Below are 6,000 nucleotides of genomic sequence, written 5' to 3' on the forward strand. Positions count from 1 at the left end.
AGTGTTTGGGTTTCTCCGAATATACATTATGCACATCTCCACTTTGGTCTTGATTGCTTAACTAAACTTGGAAAACGATTTTTTGTTTGGGACTCTGGGGCCACGACCAAAACGGAGGCCCCAGAGTCCCAAACAAACGTTCACAAAAAAAAAAAAAAACTCACAGGGGAGCAGAGTCCAAAACACAGTTCAGGTGGCCGGCCAGGGGCCCGATAATACAGGAGGCCAGGATGGGACAGTTCAGGAGGCCGGCCATGAAGAAGGCCGTGGAGGCGCACAAAAGGTTCAGGAGGCCGGCCGTGCGGAAGGCAACGGCGGCCACTCAGGCAAAGAGGGTCCGGGGGCCGGCCGTGCGGAAGGCAAAGGATGCAGACACGAAGGCTGGACCAGACGAGGATGCAGACACGAAGGCTGGACCAGGCGAGGCTGATGAGGACGCTGAAGCTGAAGCTGGACCAGGCGAGGCTGATGAGGATGCTGAAGCTGGACCAGGCGATGCTGATGAAGACGCTGAAGCGGAGGCTGGACCAGGCGCAGTGGGTGAAGATGAGGATGCTGTGGCCGAGGATGCGGGCACGAAGGCTGGACCAGACGAGAATGCAGACACGAAGGCTGGACCAGGCGATGCTGAAGCAGAAGCTGAAGCTGGACCAGACGAGGCTGAAGCTGGAGATGAAACCGGGCCAGGCGTGGATGAAGCTGAAGATGAAACCGGGCCAGGCGTGGATGAAACCGGGCCAGGCGTGGATGAAACCGGGCCAGGCGAGGATGAAGCTGGACCAGGCGATGCTGAAGCAGAAGCCGAAGCCGGACCAGGCGAGGCTGAAGCTGGAGATGAAACCGGGCCAGGCGTGGATGAAGCTGAAGATGAAACCGGGCCAGGCGTGGATGAAACCGGGCCAGGCGTGGATGAAACCGGGCCAGGCGAGGATGAAGCTGGACCAGGCGATGAAGAAGCTGTAGCTGAAGCCGGGCCGGGCGAGGACGAAGCTGTAGCTGAAGCTGGGCCAGGCGAAGCTGACGCTGTAGCTGAAGCTGGGCCAGGTGAGGATGAAGCTGGACCAGAATCAGGCGTGGATGAAACCGGGCCAGGCGTGGATGAAACCGGGCCAGGCGTGGATGAAGCCGGACCAGGCGATGAAGAAGCTGTAGCTGAAGCCGGGCCGGGCGAGGACGAAGCTGGACCAGAATCAGGCGTGGATGAAACCGGGCCAGGCGTGGATGAAACCGGGCCAGGCGTGGATGAAGCCGGGCCAGGCGATGATGAAGCTGTAGCTGAAGCTGGGCCAGGCGAAGCTGACGCTGTAGCTGAAGCTGGGCCAGGTGAGGATGAAGCTGGACCAGAATCAGGCGTGGATGAAACCGGGCCAGGCGTGGATGAAACCGGGCCAGGCGTGGATGAAGCCGGGCCAGGCGATGATGAAGCTGTAGCTGAAGCTGGGCCAGGCGAAGCTGACGCTGTAGCTGAAGCTGGGCCAGGTGAGGATGAAGCTGGACCAGAATCAGGCAAGGCTGAAGCCGAGGATGAAGCCGGACCAGGCGTGGATGAAACCGGGCCAGGCGAGGATGAAGCCGGACCAGGCGATTATGAAGCTGTAGCCGAAGCTGGGCCAGAAGAAGCTGACGCTGAAGCTGGGCCAGGTGAGGATGAAGCTGGACCAGACGAGGCTGAGGCTGAGGCTGAAGCTGAAGCTGAAGCTGAAGCTGAAGCTGGGCCAGGTGAGGATGAAGCTTCAGGCTGAGGCGTGGCAGTAGCCACAGGTGGAGAAGCAGCCACAGGTGGCCGGACGGGATCCTCGGGCCCCCCAGCCGACGTGGCAGTCAGTGTGGCATGAGGCTGGACGGGCTCCTCGGGCCCCCCAGCTAGCGAATTAGGAGGCCGGACGGGCTCCTCGGGCCCCCCAGCAGGCGAAGCAGGAGGCTGGACGGGCTCCTCGGGCCCCCCAGCTAGCGAAGCAGGAGGCTGGACGGGCTCCTCGGGCCCCCCAGCAGGCGAAACAGGAGGCTGGACGGGCTCCTCGGGCCCCCCAGCGAAAACAGCCGCAGAACCAGTGGGCACCGGGGCCCCCGGCACACATGAAACAAAACCAGTAGGCACGTGGGCCTCTGGCACACATGAAACAAAACCAGTAGGCACGTGGGCCTCTGGCACATATGAAACAAAACCAGTAGGCACGTGGGCCTCTGGCACATATGAAACAAAACCAGTAGGCACGTGGGCCTCCGGCACACATAAGGAGGGCTGCAGCTGCGCAGAGCACTGACCCTGCTCAGGCAGTGACAGCCCGGTGCAGTTCACAGCTGGCATCTTGGCCTCCAGGGGTCCAGAGTAAGCCGAGGGCAGTAACCCAGCCTCTGGGGAAGCCCCGGAGTGAGCAATAGTCTCTATTGTTGCCAGCTTTTGAGGAACAGGTCCGTTGTAAAACAGTTCATCTCCCTGCTTAGAAACAGCGGTGGAAAAATAGTGTGAATGTTGTGACTCAGCCATTAACTGAACTATGGGTTGTAGCGATGCTAGCGGTGGTGGTGGCTGAGTGGCTAACTGGAGCGGCGGCAGAACAGGTAATTGTGTCCGTAGGAAGGCTAACGGTTGAGCTGCAGACCTGAAAGCTTGTGGCTGGACACAGAACTGAGCTGGAGAATGGCGATACAGTCCTGGCTCGGAGGGAGCGGCAGAGACAGAGTCTGTCGGTTTTCCAGAGGGTTTGTACACGCCCACTTGCGAAGGATCTGTTACCACGAAGGTAGGTAAGCGACCCGTACAGTCTCCCATCCCGCTCTGAATAGCCCCAGAAAACAAAGAAAACAAATCTGGGGAAGCCAATGCATCCCGCTCACTCACCGCCTCGGGCTGCTCGAAAGTAAATGCAGACGGGGGGTGAAGTCCAAGGTCCAAAAGAAGAAACTCCTGCTCCCACGAACAAAGCGAGCCCAGAAGCCATGGGAGACCGGTCACCAGACGCTGTAGCCGCCTCTCTATAGCGCGCTGGGACGTGCCACCCGGGTTTTCCAGCCACAGGTCGATGAGCTCCTGTGTGGCATCGATGAGAGTCTCTCGTAGCTCCCTGGACGGATTAAGCGCTGCTGGGTCCATCTTGTGGTCGCGTCGTACTGTCACGGTCCGGGGCAGCGGCCGTGTGAAGAGTGGAAAGGAGGACTCAGATGCAGCACTTACTCAGATGTGAAGGTGATTTATTGACAATACTGAACATAAAGTGGAGATGGCAAACAGAACTAAGGATGAACTAAACTGGGAGAAACTACACAAAGGGAGTGGCAAACCTGAACATGAAGGGAGAACAGCAGGGAGAGCACGCAGGGGATTCACGGAGAAATGCAGAGTACGCAGGGTAACACAGAGGATGAACACAGACGACGCGACGAGGAGCAGAGGAAATCACACACTATAAGTACACAAAGAGACACTGGGAAATCACACACAGGTGGGGGAAACAGCTGGACCTGATTAACCTGACGAGACAGGGGAACACTAACACCAGGGACCAACAGAGGGAGCACAAACCCAGAACCCAGTATCTAAAATCCCAAAACACAACCCATCCCAAAACAGCCCATGAATAATAAAGAGAATAATAACAATAAGGGACACAAACACAAAGTCACTCAGTCATGGCCGCAGGACCATGACAGATTGCATTTATTAAGGAAAATAGCTATGTCCGTTTATTGTAAATTGTGAAAAAACTAACTATGACTAACTACATTCATCTGAAAAGCTGAGCTCCATTCCTCTATAGCCAGTACTCAGTCCTGACTACTGCTACATCTGTTATTAATTACTCAAATATTAAAACAAATTCTTTGTCTAATACTCAAATTTGTTTGATGAGCTGTACCATTCAACTGTGAGAAATATATAAAAAGTGAATAAATCAGGAAGTGGGCAAATACTTTGTCACAGCACTGTAAATGTACGTATATTCATAGGACAAACATATCCTGGGAAGTCTTGATTGATTAGTAATTCATGAGTCTGGTAAATTGAAAAATGCTGTGGTGGGGGAAGGTTTGGGAAAAATATCCTTTTGGGAAAGAATAATCCAGTTAAAACACAATTGGAGCTTTTTTGAGTCATAGCAGCTTTGCACAGTAGAGTTTGTGGGAAAGGAAATTAAGCTTTCAATTAAATAAACAGCATTCCTGCTAAAAAATGAGGACATTTCTAATTTGTGTCATGTGCTGCCCAGCAAAGGTCTTTTGTATTTGTGCAAGCCACCATAAAAACAGAGCACTATGGGTAGCACATTCACAGTCTATTTACAGTCTGGGTTGTCCCTTCTACTTGCAGAGAGCTGTGTTGTCAGTGGGTGGCAGTATACAAAAATGGGATACAGACAGTCTGTGTTGTGTTGCTGTTGGTCTGTTACTCGGCCATGGAGAAGAGTGAAGTTATAAGATCCAAAGAGCTAAAGTGAAAGCAAGTGTCAAACACAATGGAAAGTGCCCATTGCAGCCACTGTCTGTGGTTTCCATACTGTGCTTTTTTAACTTTAAAGGGTTTTGTCTCAGTTCTCGTGCTGTTGTTCCCTTCCTTATTCCAGCCCACTTGTCAACCAGTCAGGATTCAGCAGATGCATACCTCATCTGCGTCCTGCATTGGCATTGGACTGTATAAAAGCGCTTCTGTGGTGGGTGAACAGAAATGTGTACGCAGATGGAAACATTTGTAGGACCATAAATTATGTTTAAGGGAATCATACAGCTAAGAACACCAAAGACTAGACAGGGGGTAAAAAGTAACCATTGTGGATTAGTTTGAGTGAGTCCTGAGCTCAATCCAACTGAAAATCAATGGAAATTAAGAGTTGTGACGAGACCCAACATAAACCTCAGGAAACTGTTGCAGTTTCCTATTAAGAGTAAAACTGCTAGCTGCGATGTCTCCAAAAAACCTTTTGAATGATATGAAAAATTACAAATGATTAAATTAAATATACCGATAATTTTTTTCTGTGCCATTTTTTGTTTGTTGTTTGAATTAAAATAATATGTCACATAGTATATCAGAAGCAACATGTACCATGGATACCAACTACTTGTGTTAGTTACCAATTATTTTGGAGAAAAAAGTTTTTTGTAAAAAAAACTAAAAGGAAAGATACAAAAATAGATTAAATAGAAATGTTTCACAGTTATTTCATGCTTTATTTATTCATATTTTGTTTATGCGATTATTAACATGACCTACTCATCAGGTCTCCTCCCAGTGGGACATGCCCCGAACACCTCACCCAGAAGGCACCCAGGAGGCATCCTTGTCAGATGCCTGAACCACCTTTCAGAGGATTTCCGCTGTATCCACAATCTTGTTCTTTTGGTCACTACCCACAGCTCATGACCATAGGTGATGGTAGGGATGTAGATCAACCGATAAATTGAGAGCTTCGCTTTTACTCTCAGCTCTCTCTTCACCACGACGTACAGTGTTCGCAACACTGCAGCCACAGCACCAATCCGTCTGTCGATCTCACGCTGCCTTTTCCCGTCACTCGTGAACAAGACCCTAAGTTTAGATACCTAAACTCCTCCACTTGGGGCAGGGACTAGTTCCTTACCCAGAGTGGGCACTCCACCCTTTTCCAGCTGAGGTCCATTGCCTCAGATTTGGAGGTGTTGATTCTCATTCCCACCGCTTCATGCTCGGCTGTGAACTGTTCCAGTGTGAGCTGGAGGCCATCACCCGATGAAGCCAACAGAACCACATCATCTGAGAAAAGCAGAGAGGAGATTCTGAGACCACCGAAGTGAAAGCCTTCCGCCACTTGGCTACACCAAGAAATTCTGTCCATAAAAATTACAAACAGAATCAATGACAAAGGGCAGCCCTGGCGGAGTCCATCAACCACTGGAAAAGAGTCTGACTTATTGCCTGCTATGCGGACCAAGCTCCTGCAACAGTTGTATTAGGATCGAATGACCTGTAGCAATGGGTCAGATGCCGATTCTCCCAAAGCACCTTCCACAGGACAATCAGAGAGA

The sequence above is a fragment of the Astatotilapia calliptera genome, chromosome 14 (assembly GCF_964374335.1).
Source record: "Astatotilapia calliptera chromosome 14, fAstCal68.1, whole genome shotgun sequence".
Taxonomy (NCBI): Eukaryota; Metazoa; Chordata; class Actinopteri; order Cichliformes; family Cichlidae; genus Astatotilapia; species Astatotilapia calliptera.